Source organism: Herpailurus yagouaroundi, unplaced genomic scaffold (genome assembly GCF_014898765.1).
Source record: "Herpailurus yagouaroundi ecotype Mexico unplaced genomic scaffold, PumYag 28, whole genome shotgun sequence".
Taxonomy (NCBI): domain Eukaryota; kingdom Metazoa; phylum Chordata; class Mammalia; order Carnivora; family Felidae; genus Herpailurus; species Herpailurus yagouaroundi.
The window spans coordinates 15,614,580-15,632,439 of NW_024412376.1; the positions used below are offsets into that span (position 1 = coordinate 15,614,580).

Genomic DNA, 17,860 nt, shown 5'->3' on the forward strand with positions numbered 1-17,860 from the left:
AAACAGTCTAAGTGTCCATCAATGAATAAATGGGTAAAGAAAATGTGGTGTATATACATATACACACATTGCTATTTTTAACAACACGGATAGACCTTGACAGCTTTATGCTAGGTGAAATAAGTTAGACAAAGAAAGATAAGCCATATTATTCTCATTTGTATGTGGAATAATAATAATAATAAACACTAACAATAATAAAAATTTAAAATCTCCCAAAAAAAACAAAAAAGCTCATAGATAAAGACAACAATGGTTTATGGAAACCAACAATGGTTTATGGAAACAATGGTTTCCAGAGGTATGGGATGGGTGAAATGGATGAAGTGGGTCCAAAGATACAAACTTTCAGTTATAAAATAGTCATGAGGATGTAATGCACTGCATGGTGGTTATATTTTATAACACTGAACTACACATTTGAAAGTTGCTAAGAAAGTATTTCTTAAAAGTTCTCATCACATACACACACACACACACACACACTCACACTAGTTTGCTTATGTATGGTGACAGATGGTGACAGATGACAGACTTATGGCTGTGGTTATTTTGTAATATTGAATCATTATATTGTACACATGAAACTAACATAATGTTATATGCCACTATACTTCAATTAAAAAACTGAAGAAATTTTTCCACATTTAAAAACATAAGAATAGCTCATTGGAAATATTTAAGTATGACAATACAAAATGTGTGTGCTAAGCATAAAGAGAGTTGCTACTGGTGTATGAGACAAAGATACATTTAGGGATGGCCCTGGTTGTTCTATGGCCCGTGTTAGTTACTAATAAATAATTACCAAAAACACCACAGCTACTCCTGCAGGAAAATATATGTAATTATTATATAAATAGTTGTTTCTGTAACTCTCCTTTTTGATGTCGCTCTGTATATATCTTTTAGTACTCTGTGGAAAAGCATCATTTAACATTTTTATCTTTTGTTATATATTAATATGAAAAAAGAGGTATTATAGTTAAGTGTATAACAATATAACACTACATAAAATGAATTTTAAGGACGATTAATCATTTCTCCTTAAAGTGGCTTCTGGGAGTTAAAAATCCTATATTTGAAAATGATCTCATATTACCATTCATTTAAGCACTTTTTTACTCTTATTTTACCCTTATTCTTCATAATTCCATTTTCAACAATGTTGTACTTTTAACTTTATAATCATCCCCATTGTGAAAAAGATAAGTCTTCTTCCAGAGCAATTCTCATGTATAAATCTTATTTTCATAGGAAATAATTTCTGGATTGTATTCATTTATACTATTGAAAGCTATAAAAATATTAGAGACAAATTTAACTGGTTTTCAAACAAAAGTTTCATAATATAATTATTTTGTATATGTTTTGAAGATTAAGAAAAAATCTTTTTATTTAGTGTGTGTGTGTGTGTGTGTGTGTGTGTGTGTGTTCAGAGAGAGTGTTAGAGACAGACAGAAAGACAGATATTGCATTGATTTTTATGGTATTTAACAGAGATATCTTGAGAGAACATGAATAGGGGAGAGGGGCAGAAGGAGGGAGAGAGAGAATCCCAAACAGTCTCCACACTGGGCATAGAGCCCCATGAGGGGCTCCATTCCATGACCCTGGCATCGTGACCTGAACCAAAATCAAGATTCAGATGCTTAACCTACTGAGCCACCCAGACACCCCTAACACAGATATCTTTTTAAGTTTACTAAATATTTTCTTGGAACATTACCAAGTATCTATGTAAATATATTTGGATATCTAAATCATAATTATATTTTAATTGTCATTAAAATTTAAAAAAGTAACTCAAGGATACATGCTTATTTTTAAACAATTCAGATTTCTAAAGAATGAAAACGCTTTTCTTATCCTTAATCTCATACTTCATCCCAGGAGTGACAATTATTAACAGGATGATGTGTATCTATTCAGTTATTTGTCCCATAGATTATATTTGTATAGTACTTGCTTTGTGTGTTTTCATTCCTGTCAAAGATTAAATATAGATCCTAAGTTAACATAGAGTACACAGGTTTAATATACAACACTCAGACATGAAGTCTGTACTTCACTGATCACATTGGTAGTGATATATATCTTTATTTTATTCTTATCTCCTATGAGTATCATTCATTTTAATGTGAGAGTGAATGTTCTCCTTTTACATATCTGTGATGTAAACATAATGTTTAAGTGTCAATATTTGTTTATGATTGAAGGGAATCCTATATATTAATGTCTATTGATATTTTTGTCTATATGTTTTCTAAGATCAATCTATAGATATGCACTCTGTATATACATAATTATTATTCAACCCCTGTTCCACAGCCTGTCATTTCATGGCCCATTGAAATATCTTTATTTAATTAGATAACAATTTTGGATATTCTATTATTGCAGAAGACCATGTCAAGTATATATAATGTATACCCCAAAAGTTATTTTCTTGAAAACTAGCAGAGCAGTTTACATTTTTTAGAACATTTCTTTGATGTTTTTAAGTTCACTTTTAGATTCTAAAGATATAGACATTGATTACTTAGTTATTTGTAATTGCTTATATTTGATTTATCTAAGTTGACAATATTGATCTATTGTCTTCCTCACTTTTAGCTTAGTACATGAAAAACAATGTACTGTTGTTGATATTGCTAGAGTATAAAAGGGCAATAATTGCCTTCTGTGGAAAAAAAAAACATTGTTATCTTTTCTATACCAATGATCCTCAAACTTAAGTTTGCCTACTAGTCCCTTATTAAACTTGTTAAAAACACAAAATGATGGGTACTACTACCAGAGATGCTAGTTTTCAACAATAGTTCTTTAAACACTGTTCTCTACTATTATGCTTAACTTGGGTAGTTACAACGGCACTTTGAAAAATATACTCCTGGAGCAGGATCTAAGTTGTTGCTGAATTTCGTGCTTATGAACAAACAAACAATTGTGTCATCATCAATATGCAACTACTCACCTCATTGCTTCTTAATCCAAAAAGTCTGAAGAACCAATATGGGAGTTTTAGCTGAGGTACTCAATTTAATAATTCCTTGTTCCCCAGATCATTCTTAGTAATATTAAAAATGCCAAAGAGGTAGACAAGAGGCCCTTGGAAGAGGGTAGGAGGGGCGGAGAGGCTGTGCGTGCTACATGGACTGGTGGGAGGAAGCTGAGGTGGTGGAGGGGCAGCCCACCAGGCAAGGCAGAGCCCCCGAGTCTGGCTTGCAAAAGCGGAGGGGCCAGATGGAGTGTGTTCTGATAGCCAGCGGGACTTAACATCTGGAATGTTATAGTCAACAGCTCTGCTCTGAGAGTGGGGAGGTCGAGAGGACGCCAGGAGGGAGAGTTGTTGAGACACTGAAGACAGAGCTCAGCTCGGCTGGGGAACAAAGGCATTGGCCATCTCCCTCTCCCATCCCCCAGCGGAACATCCAAAGGAAACCAGTTCCTGTCACCGAACTTGCCTGCACTGCGTGAATGCCCAATGCTGTGCTTCTGTGGGTCAATCCCTCCCACAGGTCTTCCTCCTTCCCAGTGCTGCAGGGCCCCTCCCACAGGGGACCACTGAAGGCAAAACGGGCTAAGCCTGCCCCTACTGTCCCTGTGCACCTTGTGGATCCACCCTGGCCAGATCCCATTGAAGCAGTACCACAAGCCTGGCAGTATACAGGTAGCCCAGACAGGGCCACACCACTCCACAGTGAGTCCTGCCCCTGGGAGAGGGGAAGATAAGGTACACACCAGTTTGACTGTGGCCCCAGTGTTGGGCTGGGGGAAGACATTGGTCTGACTGTGGCCCCGCCCACCAACACAAGTTTCTATGGACAGCACAGGGGAAGAGCCCTGAAGTTTGGAGCCACTGCAGGGACTACCCAATGACAAAACAGAAAACTTCTCCTCAAAAGAAACTCCAGGAAGTAGCGACAGCTAACAAATTGATCAAAAACTATTTAAGCAATATAACAGAACAAAAATTTAGAATATTAGTCATAAAATTAATCGCTGGGCTTGAAAAAAGCATAGAGGACAGCAGAGAATCTATTGCTACACAAATCAAGGGACTAAGAAATAGTCATGAGGAGCTAAAAAAAAGCTATAGATGAGGTACAAAATAAAATGGAGGGAACCATAGCACAGATTGAAGAGGCAGAGGAGAGAATAGGTGAATTAGAAGATAAAATTATGGAAAAGGGGAAGCTGAGAAAAAGAGAGATAAAAACATCCAAGACCATGAGGGAAGAATTAGAGAACTAAGTGATGCAATCAAATGGAACAATATACGTATCCGAGGAATTCCAGAAGAAGAGAGAGAGAAAGGGGCTGAAGGTGTACTTGAACAAATCATAGCTGACAACTTCCCTGATCTGGGGAAGGAAAAAGGCATTGAAATCCAAGAGGCACAGAGAACTCCCTTCAGATGTAACTTGAATCGATCTTCTGCACGACATATCATAGTGAAACTGGCAAAATACAAGGATAAAGAGAAAATTTTGAAAGCAGCTAAGGATAAACACACTCTAACATTTAAAGGGAGACTGATAAGACTAGTGGCAGACCTATCTACTGAAACTTGCCAGGCCAGAAAGGAATGGCAGGAAATCTTCAATGTGATGACCAGAAAAAATATGCAGCCGAGAATCCTTTATCCACCAAGTCTGACATTCAGAATAGAAGGAGAGATAAAGGTCTTCCCAAACAAACAAAAACTGAAGGAATTCATCACCACTGAACCAGCCCTACAAGAGATCCTAAGGGGGATTCTGTGAGTGAAATGTTGCAAGGACCACAAAGTACCAGAGACATCACTACAAGCATGAAACCTACAGACATCACAAAGACTCTAAACCCATATCTTTCTATAATAACACTGAATGTAAATGGACTAAATGCTCCAACCAAAAGACATAGGGTATCAGAATGGATAAAATAACAAGACCCATCTATTTGCTGTCTACTAGAGACTCATTTTAGATCTGAGGACACCTTCAGATTGAAAGTGAGGGGATGGAGAGCTAACTATCATGCTACTGGAAGTCAAAGGAAAGCTGGAGTAGCCATAGTTACATAAGACAAACAAGACTTTAAATTAAAGGCTGTAACAAGAGATGAAGAAGGGCATTATATAATAATTATAGCTCTATCCATCAGGAAGAGCTAACAATTATAAAAGTCTATGTCCCAAATATGGGAGCCCCCAAATATATAAAACAATTAATCACAAACATAAGCAACCTTATTGATAAGAATGTGGTAATTGCAGGGGACTTTAATATTCCACTTACAACAACGGACAGATCATCTAGACACAGGATCAATAAAGAAACAAGGGCCCTGAATGATAACATTAGATCAGATGGACTTGACATATATTTAGACTTCTGCATCCCAAAGCAACAGAATATACTTTCTTTTCAAGTGCACATGCAACATTCTCCAAGATAGGTCACATACTGGGTCACAAAACAGCCCTTAATAAGTATAAAGGAGATCATACCATGCACACTTTCAGACCACAATGCTATGAACTTGAAATCAACCACAGGGAAAAGTCTGGAAAACCTCCAAAAGCATGGAGGTTAAAGAACACCCTTCTAAAGAATGAATGGGTCAACCAGGTAATTAGAGAAGAAATTAAAAAATATATGGAAACAAATGAAAATGAAAATACAACCATCCAAACGCTTTGGGATGCAGTGAAGTCAGACCTGAGAGGAAAATACTTTGCAATCCAGGCCCATCACAAGAAACACGAAAAATCCCAAATACAAAATCTAACAGCACACCTAAAGGAACTACAAGGAGAACAGCAAAGATACTCCAAACCCAGCAGAAGAAGAGAAATAATAAAGATCAGAGCGGAAATAAACAACATAGAATCTAAAAACACTGTAGAGCAGATCAATGAAACCAAGAGTTGGTTTTTTGAAAAACAAAATTGATAAACCTCTAGCCAGGCTTCTCAAAAAGAAAAGGGAGATGACCCAAATAGATAAAATCATGAATGAGAATGGAATTATGACAACCAATCCCTCAGAAATACAAGCAATTATCAGGGAATACTATGAAAAGTTATATGCCAACAAACTGGACAACCTGGAAGAAATGGACAAATTCCTAAGCACCCACACGCTTCCAAAACTCAAACAAGAAGAAATAGAAAACTTGAATAGACCCATAATCAGCAAAGAAATTGAATCAGTTATCAAAAATCTCCCAACAAATAAGAGTCCAGGACCAGATCACTTCCCAGGGGAACTCTACCAGACATTTATAGCAGAGATAATACCTATACTTCTCAAGCTATTCCAAAAAATAGAAAGGGAAGGACAACTTCCAGACTCGTTCTATGAAGTCAGCATTACTTTGATTCCCAAACCAGACAGAGACCCAGCAAAAAAAGAGAACTACAGGTCAATATCCCTGATGAATATGGATGCAAAAATTCTCAATAAGATACTAGCAAATCAAATTCACAGCATACAGAAAGAATTGTTCACCATGATAAAGTGGGATTGATTCCTGGGCTGCAGGGCTGGTTCAACATTAGCAAATCAATAAATGTGATACATCATATTAATAAAAAGAAAAGAACAGAACCATATGATCCTGTCAATCGATGCAGAAAAAGCATTTGACAAAATTCAGCATCCTTTGTTAATAAAAACCCTCAAGAAAGTCGGGATAGAAGGAACATACTTAAACATCATAAAAGCCATTTATGAAAAGCCCACAGCTAATATCATTCTCAATGGGGAAAACCTGAGAGCTTTCCCCCTGAATCAGGAACACAACAGGGATGCCCACTCTCACCGCTGTTGTTTAACATAGTGTTGGAAGTTCTAGCATCAGCAATCAGACAACAAAAGGAAATCAAAGGCATCAAAATTGGCAAAGATGAAGTCAACCTTTCGCTTTTTGCAGATGACATGATATTATACACGGAAAATCCGATAGACTCCACCAAAAGTCTGCTAGAACGGATACATGAATTCAGCAAAGTTGCAGGATACAAAATCAATGTACAGAAATCAGTTGCATTCGTATACACTAACAATGAAGCAACAGAAAGACAAATAAAGAAACTGATCCCATTCACAATTGCACCAAGAAGCATAAAATACCCAGGAATAAATCTAACCAAAGATGTAAAGGATCTGTATGCTGAAAACTATAGGAAGCTTATGAAGGTAACTGAAGAAGATTTAAAGAAATGGAAAGACATTCCCTGCTCATGGATTGGAAGAATAAATATTGTCAAAATGTCAATACTACCCAAAGCTATCTACACCTTCAATGCAATCCCAATCAAAATTGCACCAGCATTCTTCTCGAAGCTAGAGCAAGCAATCGTAAAATTTGTACCACAAAAGACCCCAAATGGCCAAAGTAATATTAAAGAAGAAGACCAAAGAGGGAGGCACCACAATCCCAGACTTTAGCCTCTACTACAAAGCTGTCATCATCAAGACAGCATGGTATTGGCACAAAAACAGACATATAGACCAATGGAATAAAATAGAACTAGACCCACAAACATATGGCCAACTAACCTTTGACAAAGCAGGAAAGAATATCCAATGGAAAAAAGACAGTCTCTTTAACAAATGGTGCTGGGAGAACTGGACAGCAACATGCAGAAGGTTGAAACTAGACCACTTTCTTACATCATTCACAAAATTAAACTCAAAATGGATCAAGGACCTGAATGTGAGACAGGAAACCATCAAAACCCTAGAGGAGAAAGCAGGAAAGACCTCTCTGACCTCAGCTACAGCAATTTCTTACTTGACACATCTCCAAAGGCAAGGGAATTAAAAGCAAAAATGAGCTATTGGGACCTCATGAAGATAAAAACCTTCTGCACAGCAAAGGAAACAATCAACAAAACTAAAATGCAACTGATGGAATGGGAAAAGATATTTGCAAATGACATATCGGACAAAGGGCTAGTATCCAAAATCTATAAAGAACTCACCAAACTCCACACCCGAAAAACAAATAACCCAGTGAAGAAATGGGCAGAAAACATGAATAGACACTTCTCTAAAGAAGACATCTGGATGGCCAACAGGCACATGAAAAGATGTTCAATGTCACTCTTCATCAGAGAAATACAAATTAAAACCACACTGAGATACCACCTTACGCCAATCAGAGTGGCTAAAATGAACAAATCAGGAGACTATAGATGCTGGAGAAGATGTGGAGAAATGGGAACCCTCTTGCACTGTTGGTGGGAATGCAAACTGGTGCAGCCGCTCTGGAAAACAGTGTGGAGGTTCCTCAAAAAATTAAAAATAGATCTACCCTGTGACCCAGCAATAGCACTGCTAGGAATTTACCCAAGGGATACAGGAGCACTGATGCATAGGGGCACTTGTACCCCAATGTTTATAGCAGCACTCTCAACAATAGGCAAACTATGGGAAGAACCTAAATGTCCATCAACTGATGAATGGATAAAGAAATTGTGGTTTATATACACAATGGAATACTACTTTGTAGCAACATGGATGGAACTGGAGTGTTATGCTAAGTGAAATAAGTCATACAGAGAAAGACAGATACCATATGTTTTCACTCCTATGTGGATCCTGAGAAACTTAACAGAAGACCACGGGGGAGGGGAAGGAAAAAAAAACCAGGGAGGCAGGGAGCCAAATCATAAGAGACTCTTAGAAACTGAGAATAAACTGAGGGTTGATGGAGGTGGGAGGGAGGGGGGGAAGTGGGTGATGGGCATTGAGGAGGGCTCCTGTTGGGATGAGCATTGGGTGTTGTTTGGAAACCAATTTGACAATAAATTTCATTTAAAAAATAATAAATAAATAAAAATAAATAAATAAAAATAAGTAAAATTAAGTAAAATAAAATAAAGTAAAATAAAATAAAATAAAAATGCCAGAGAAACCTCTAGGCATGCAAGCACTATAGTCTTCTCTTAAAATTTCATATATTCACTCTCAAGAGTCAGTATTATATCTAAAATGGGTCTATTCTGAACTACTGCTTCTGTCCAATTAAGTAATAATTTTGGCCAAGAGTTGGTGGCATTGTCTAGCTCTCCCTGTCTAGTCTCTGAACCACAGCATGTAGAATCCACCCTATTTCAGGTTCTTTTATTTAAAAATGAAGTGAATAGGCTTGAACAGAAAACAAAAATCCAGAATTTCCTTTAAGTGGTTAGGATTTGTTTCCTAAAATTAAGGTCTAGTTTATCTCATTTATTTTATTATTATTATTTTTTTTTTGGAAGACAGAGTGAGAGACAAAGTGCAAACAGAATAGGGGCAGAGATGGAGGGAGACGCAGAATCCGAAGCAGGCTCCAGGCTCTGACTGTCAGCACAGAGCCCAACGAGGAGCTCAAACTCACTATGAGATCATGACCTGAACCGAAGTCAGACCCTAAACCAACTGAGGCACCCAGGCACACCTAGTTTATCTCATTCTTGAATTCATTTAACTCTTCTTTTGAGAGTTAAAAGTGATGGGAGAAAATGGATGATGTCCCCAGCTACTAATCTTAAGGTAGATAACCATTTAACAAAGTAACACATACTTGTCTAGCTTTTTGGATAATAGCCAGTAAGCTTTTGTACTGCCAACTGAATATCAATTATTGGGGACCACCCAATGATCTGTTTTTGGTTAAAATTTCCTCACAGGTTTGTCAACAGTATCGTACATTTTTGGCATCACTCATCAACAATAGGCAATAAAGTCTGTTTCTTCACTAATGTTGATTGAGTACAGTGAGCAATTTGTCCTAAATGTGTGGGTAGTGACATGTAAAATTTTTTCAAGATTTCATTTGAGGTCACAAGCAGCCATTAACAAATGTCTTTTTGTAACTCTGGAACAAAAGGATGGCAGTGTATAATATTTTATAATATTCTTTTTGAATTTCTGCATTGATGTGTGTGTGTGTGTGTGTGTGTGTGTGTGTGTGTGTGAGAGAGAGAGAGAGAGAGAGAGAGAGAGAGAAAGAGAGAGAGAGAGGGAGAGAGAGAGAGAAGTGAGATTTTGGTGAGGACAGGCTGTTTGGCATAATGATTAACCAGGGCATTTTCTTTTGCTTTAATATCTTTTTGAAGGGACTTCTATCTTGAAAATAGCCAGTTTATTGAAAACCATTAGAGCTATTAAATGCCTACAATTTGCTGACCATTCTAAATTAGGATCCTTTCTTAGGTTAAGCACTTTTATTTTCTCTAAAGCTTTCTGAAATGATAAACCATCCCAAAATTTTTTCTACTATTGTGTACATATAAATCCTCTTCTTTTTACCTAGCCAGGAAGCTATTGGGACCACAACAAATTCTGTCACTTGGGCATATTTTTGCCTCTGGGAAGTAGTCATATTCTAGTGGTGAACTGAGATCTGTTACAATGTATCCTGCCTGATATTTTCTGGTTTTCATCTTAAGATTTAATTAACAAACACGATTAAATCTAGATGTCTAGGGATATTGTAATAAACTTTTTAATGGGTGTTTTAATAAATCTATTAGATACTTAAGAAACAGTGTTTAAGGAGTCATAAGCTTCCCTTCTTCTTTGGAAGAAGAGAAGTAGGATGTAGAGCTGCCAGTGGGTAGCAGCAGCTTTTAAAAGCAGAGGACCTCAATGCGAAAACCACAAGGAACTAAATTCTGTCAATAACCTAATGAGCTGGGAGGAACACCTCAAGCTTCAGAAGAGAACTGTAATGTGGCTAATGTCTTGATTTCAGTTCTCAAAGTCATGAGCAAAGGGCCCATCTAGCCTTGTCTGGACTTCTGACCCATGGGCATTGTGACATATGTGTATGTTGATTTAAGCACCTACATTTGTGCTAATTCGTTGTGCAGCAATAGGAAATGAACACCCTTGGAACACATGGCCTTCCAGTGAGACTTAGGAATCATCTGTGTGATCTCTTAGTTACAAACCTAGGAAATTTCTGACGTGTTACAATTTTTCAGGAGTGAGAAATATCTCTCTTTGGGATAAATTATGTTCCAAAGAATAAACTTTAACAAAATACTAACTTCTCTTCAGAAAGTGTATAGCCTACTAGAGATAAAACAATAAATAGATAGATAGAATTGGTTCCAGAGCTCAAGTGAATTTTAGAGTATAACAAAAGATAATTGATACATGAGATAAAAAATAAAATATTGGAAATACTCTTGAAATCCTCGTTGAGGACTTTGGCTTTCCCAGGAGGAAGGAAAGAAATGACTCTTTGACTAAAAAAAACGATGCTAAAAGAACAGAAAACAGACTTATAGCTATGAAATATGCAGCCTTATGGTACACTAAAGATAAGGGAATATTTGGATTTGGTACTATAGGTAAGTAGGAAATGATTATTACATTTATACTGCTGAGATTCTGAATAAATATATATCTCTGACCTTTGGATTTTTTTACCCCAGACAATACAAGCATTATAAGGAAAAGTACAAGGTATCCAATGACTAATCTCTCTATTAGATTTTCATTGCATCGATTTTGGTGCTCTTTTGTTTCTGGTGTTAGAGGGAAGGATGCAAGTAGATGTTAGCAGGGTTCGGTCTGAATATTTGGTTCAGTCCAAATACGTTGGAAAACCAGCATAATTTATGCCCAGAAATATGATTACTCCTTAGACTTTCAACTTCCATTAAGAATACAATGTTTAAATTATCTATGACCTGATTATGAGAGTCCTCAGGAATGTTCAGGAGTAGGCCATCAGGAGAGCATCTGTTTTACAGTAAATCCCCTACACCACCCTATTTAGTTAGTGGATGTGATGTCACAAAGGAGGAAAGAATGTTTCTCAGTTAAAGGTCTGATGGTAACAGTTGGGCTGGGACATACAAAATGTTTGATGGTTATTACAGGTACCCAGCGTATGATAGTTGCTGGCTCCCAGGGAGAAGTTGAGTAAGAGTGTTAGGATAGATGCCAGGTGTCATAGGGCATATCAATCAAAAAACTTTCAAGATTTCCTTAACTATTTAGAGAAATTGGACCCTATGAGGTAAAAGTGGTCACTTGATTTCCCCTTGGAGAAACTTCATTAATTCCCGCCTCCCCCCCTTTATTTTTGTCCCTGTTATTTCTGAGCTAACAGAGTGCAATTATTTATCTAATACTCTTTCTGTTCAAAGTACATATAATTGATGAATTAAAGAGTCTGCAAGAAAGATTTTTAAGGACAGCCTTCTGCCTTTGCTAAGTAGGATTTAATAGTTTCACTGTCAATTCTAGCTTTACTCTTTTCCTACATGAAATTTCACATTTATTCTCCACTCTGTGCTGCTCAGCCGAACAGATCTCTCACATCTTTCCTAAATATATTCCACTTTTATTTTTACTCAAATCTTGTTAGTGTGGTGGTCAGGAGCTAGAGAGGTGGGGGTCATTCTCTGAAGTTCTGGTTAAGCTGCAATTCTAGTTAGGTACTATATAAACACAAGTCCCAGATGTGAGGCCTTCACAAAGGTCCATGCCCCTCCTCCAGAGCTCATGTTGGGCTGAGTATGTGTTTTGCCCTTGGGTAAGGGCCTTATTCTCTCACAACTGCATTGGGTTCCCACCTGTACCCTCAAGCAACAGGTTTTGCATATTAAGGCTTTGCTTCCATAAGGAAACAGAGAAGATGAGACTAGGTGACCATTAGTCGGTGCATGCTTTTTCACTCCCCAGACAGCACCATCAGGGAAGCTTTCTTAAGAAAAAACAAAAATATATATATCTCATCTCCAATCATCTCTGTATGTATCTGGTGGGGTGTGTGGAGGAAAAGCTTATAAAGGCGTGTGAACATATTTGTCCCATGTGGCTTACAGCTTTCATGCTCACCCGCACTCGGATGTTAACAATCAGTTAAAATCTTCTAGCTGATCCTTTTTACCAGCTTACGCTCCGTTCAATATTTTATGTCTCAAGTAAGCAAATTCCTGGATCTTGTTTCTCCCTGAGAGTGCTTCCAACATTCCTGATTTTATTTTAATTTTTTTCCCTTTGCAGCTTTCATTATCTGATGGGAACATTGTGAACTTGCAGTTTTTCAAGGTGTTTTTCTTATTGTAAAGTAAGAGGGAACACTATCCAATTCTCCACATTTCCAATATGACATCAGAACCCAGGAGCTGTTTTTGTATGCAGTTTTCCTACCATTTTGGTTGAAGTAAATCTAAAGTGTTTTTCAGTACTGTGTCTTTTTTTTTTTAAGTATACTTATTTATTTTGAGAGAGAGAGGGAAGGAGAGAGAGCATGAGTAATGGCAAAGGGGCAGACAGAGAATCCCAAGTAGGCTCCATGAGCCTGATGCAAGGCTCCATCACACGAACCATGAGATCATGACCTGAGCAGAAAACAAGAGCCAAAGGCTTAACAGACTGAGCCATCCAGGCACCCCTCCAACCCTGTGTCTTAAACAAAGCCATTTTCTCTGGAAATTCCTTGACCACCAGCTGTGTAAGAGAGTTGGGTGATGTAATAAATCATAGAGTTAATTAGAAAATAAAGCTAATGCTAAGCTCCTATTTCCATTTTTGCATAATTATTGTAATCCGTTTTTATGAACAAAATGCTTATAAGTCAAAACAATAACTCGTGTGTCTTTTATTATATGACTCACAACACTAATTTCAAAAGCAATTGCTTTGTTTAGATGGAACTAGCAATAATAATTTTATGCTTTAATTCTGTGGTTCATGTTTGGTTGTGGATAATTTGTCAACAGTGGTCCTATTATGAGAATATCTGGCCATATAATAAATCAACTTTTAAAATTAATAGCACTATAAAACTAAGAGTTTGACTAAGATCCTAACCTCAATAACATATATTCATATCAGAAAGGAAAATGCCATTCCAGGTTAAAATCATAGGCAAGGCACTGAAAGCTATTCCCACTGATCCTACCAGTGAATTTATATACATCTGTATCCATATATAAATATCTACAAACCTGTAAGTCAATCTCTGGTTTATTTGGTGGTGTTGGGTGAGGAGGTTATTCTCAGGTTAAACACATAGTAATCCAAATAGGTTTATATTTCCTTTTTCTTAAATAATTCAAAGTCTAAGAAGTAGTCCTCAAAGGAACTAAATTCTGCCATTTTACTTCTCAAACTTGACCAGCCCACAAGCTTATATAAAAAGTCAAAGGGAAACATAAATGTGTGTGTGTGTGTGTGTGTGTGTGTGTGTGTGTGTGTGTGAGATCATCTATCTCAAATTATCAAATCATGTCCAATGTTGGTTTGTGAAGCTAGGGGATATTTATGAGGCCAAATATCATTTTAGTTAATACTGTTATGATATTAAATGATATGGTTTATACAAAGTTCCTTCTTTGTTATAACATATGGCCCAGAATAACACTGAGTATAGTGAGAAGTATAGTTTATTTAAAATGTGTATCTTGGGGCACCTGGGTGGCTTAGTCAGTTAAGCGTCTGACTTCGGCTCAGGTCATGATCTCACAGTTTGTGGGTTCAAGCCCTGCATCAGGCTCTGTGCTGACAGCTCAGAGCCTGGAGCCTGCTTTGGATTCTGTGTCTCCCTCTCTCTCTGCCCCTCCCCCACTCATGCTCAGTCTCTCTCTGCCTCAGAAATAAACATAAAAAAAAATTTAAATGTGCATCTTGTGTTACCAACTTAGTTGAAACAATCCTTATTTATTTAAAAAGAATTATTTTTAACGTTTATTTTTGAGACAGGGAGAGACAGAGCATGAACAGGGGAGGGTCAGAGAGAGGGAGACACAGAATCTGAAACAGGCTCCAAGCTCTGAGCTGTCAGCACAGAGCCAACGCGGGGCTCAAACTCACAGACTGCGAGATCATGACCTGAGCCAAAGTCGGCCACTTAACTGACTGAGCCACCCAGGCACCCCAACAAATCCTCATTTAAATTCTAGATAAAATGTGCTTGTGTTAAATTATTTTTGTGTTAAAAATTCACAGTGTGTATCCTACAGGAAGACAAAACTTCAGAGGAATAGTTTTTTGGTCACAATTCAATTAATGCATCAGTGCTCAGTTATCATTATCCTAATAAATAAAAAAACACACACACACACAAAAAACAAAAGACAATTCTCTTCCTGTAACTGAAAGTCATCCTCAGTATTGAAAATATTCAAATCCTTCAAAAAATAAAAGCATAAATGTCCACAATGATCACAAGCAGAATGACGAGGCCTACAATGAGCGGTGCATCTCTTATTCAGTAGCAACTCCAACAATTCACTTCCATGACCCAATTTTACATTCTATCTATTTCCATCTCTTCCTCCCAATTGATTTGCACCTGCTAACTCTTAAGTTTATTATTTAGCAGGGTCATTTCTCACAGATCAACTCATATTTCACTTTATGGAGAAATAAGATTGTACAGTAACAATATTCAGAATTTTTTTTTTTTTTTTTTTTTACTTTCAAACCATATTTGAGCATTAGAGAGCCTCTCAACTGGGGAAGGAAAGAGATGGAGTTAAACTGAGAAGAGGTGTTGCACATAGCAGTAATAAAAGGATCTGGCCTGGCCTAAATCTCCCTGGCAGGAGAAATGCTTGGTTACTATCAGGGAACTGTAAAGTCCCGAGTACATTCATTGCTGAGGATCAATCAAAATACTGAGGCCAAGACACTGCTCTTATAGACTCTAATTGGCCAAAGATCATCCTGTTTTGTTTGTTGGGGCAGCCACATATGAATTCTTCTTCTGTTTTATCTTAAAGTATAGGTTTTCTAAGAACAACATTTTTGCGTATTGACCATGGATCCTTTAAAGTAATAACTTTCACTTCCTTCCTATATTGACAGCTCCACATGGACAGCTGCAATAATAAAGCTCACAGCTCCTGAGTAACAGAGAACAGAGCCTTCACCCCGTACATAAGTGGGAGTATGAAAAAGGGTAAGCTCCAACATGACTTGATGGCACTAACCTGACTCAGTATCTTGGCAATTATTTTACACACATATTTACATGTGCACATATGTACATATGTGATCATGTATTTTGAAATAGCAAAAATATTTTGGTCCCTGTAATAGAAGGTCTCAGCAGATATTTCATGAGCATAAGTAATTAACCAAAATTTTGCTACCATGAAAACTGTAATAGTCATCACAGGGAATATTTTTTCATCTGCAGTGATAAGAGACAAATTTGTAAAAGTTAAAGATTTTTATAATGAAGTTGAGTAATTGTAAATGTAAATGTGAAAGAGTAGCATTTATTGAAACTTTATATTTTTTACTTTCCTTACCTTTAATTTACTTATTGCAGTAGTTCAATAGTTTGCAAAGTATTGCAGAGTAATAACTTAACATCATCTAGAATGATTTTAATGTGTGAGCAAAGATAAAATGAGTTATAAAATGAGCTTACAAAATATGGAGAGAAATGTAAAACATTTAAGCTTTATTATTTTATGTCCATCACCATTAGTATTTATTTACAAAGTCTAAGTCAAATGAGTTCTATGTCACAGGTATGCTTTCTAATCTATAGGTCTTTTCAATGAAGAATCATTTCTTAAATACATTTGAATAAACTGAATTTTTATCATATGTCAAGAAAATACAGCCTTATTATTAACCTAAAACATTTATTTTAAATTAAGTTTTTGAAAGTCTTCTATAATTTCTCTAAATGAGCATCCTATTATTTCAATTACTTATTGAAATAATACTTTTTATTTCAATATTTGCTTATTAATATTGTGATAACATACCATCATATAAATATACATTATTCTCTAAAAAAAAAAAAATGCCTCTCAAATAACCAGAAATAGCTGTTAGTTCAGGAATGGTATGATTTCCTAAATAACACCATTTATTTTTTTGAAAAGCATATTCACAATATTTACTGAGTAAATACTAAAAAAGCCCAAATGGTTGTAGTTATGTGGGGCAGGACAGTGAATGAGAAAAGTAAATTACTTACAGAGAGAACAAACTTGTAGAAAATAAATGAATATAAAGACAATTTAAGTGGAAATAAATGCTAGACAAAATAATACCCTTAATTGAATATTTGATATAAAATGTCCCAGAACTGAGTACTTGTACTAGTTAAAATTGAGTGCCCAGTAAAGCCCACTATTACATTTGAGCCATTACCTGAATGCAATACTGTAATGCTGTAATGCAAAGATCTTCGTGAAGAACTTTTGGGACAAGAGGAAAAACATGTAATATGACACTGTGTTGGAAATAACATATTCTGAAAACAGAAAAAAAAGGTGATTTGACTAGAGTATAGTGAACAGGAGGACAGATACAAAGTAAGCCTCGAAATAAGCAGAAGCCAGATTTGGTAGGAACTGGTAGGCCATGGTAAGAGGCATTACTTTGATTGTAAGTAACATTGGAGGTTTTATCCTGTTTCTTTTAGGAAGGAATTTAGGAAGTGAAATTACTTCATTTATATTTTTAGAAGCTCTATCATTTTTATGATATATTTTCTCCTCACTCTGTCATTATTCATTATTCTGGAAAGACTAGATAACACTGTTGTTACGTGAGAGTGGATAGACCAGTTAAAAAGCTATTATAATGTTCTAGGTGATAATGTTACACTACGTACTATTTGTAACGATAGTGAGAAGCAATGGAATTTAGAGTCTACTGAAAGTGAAATTAACTGAGTTTGCTGATGGGTCTTAGGTTGGGGTCGAGAGAAAGAGAACCAGAAATATCTTTTAAGTTTGGGATATTAGACGGTGCCATTGTCTGAAAGGTGATCAAGAGAAGAAACAATCGGCAGGGATGGGGAAGGTAGTTAACAGCTGTGTTTCTGGACTTGCTAGCTTTTTTTTTTTTTTTTTTTTTTAAGACCCAACCTATATCTAAGAGGA

General features: G+C 36.5%; 1 protein-coding gene across 2 annotated transcripts in view; it reads right to left on the reverse strand.

Moving 5' to 3' along the window:
- ADAM29 (ADAM metallopeptidase domain 29) overlaps positions 1-11,768 on the reverse strand; it is an 82,295-nt gene extending 70,527 nt beyond the window's left edge. The window contains exon 1 of one of the 2 annotated variants that reach the window (XM_040470094.1): positions 11,684-11,768. The gene's annotated coding sequence lies outside the window, so the exon portion shown is untranslated. The remainder of the gene's footprint in view (positions 1-11,683) is intronic. The other variant, XM_040470086.1, reaches the window with a different exon arrangement.
- Between the last annotated feature and the right edge of the window lie 6,092 nt (positions 11,769-17,860).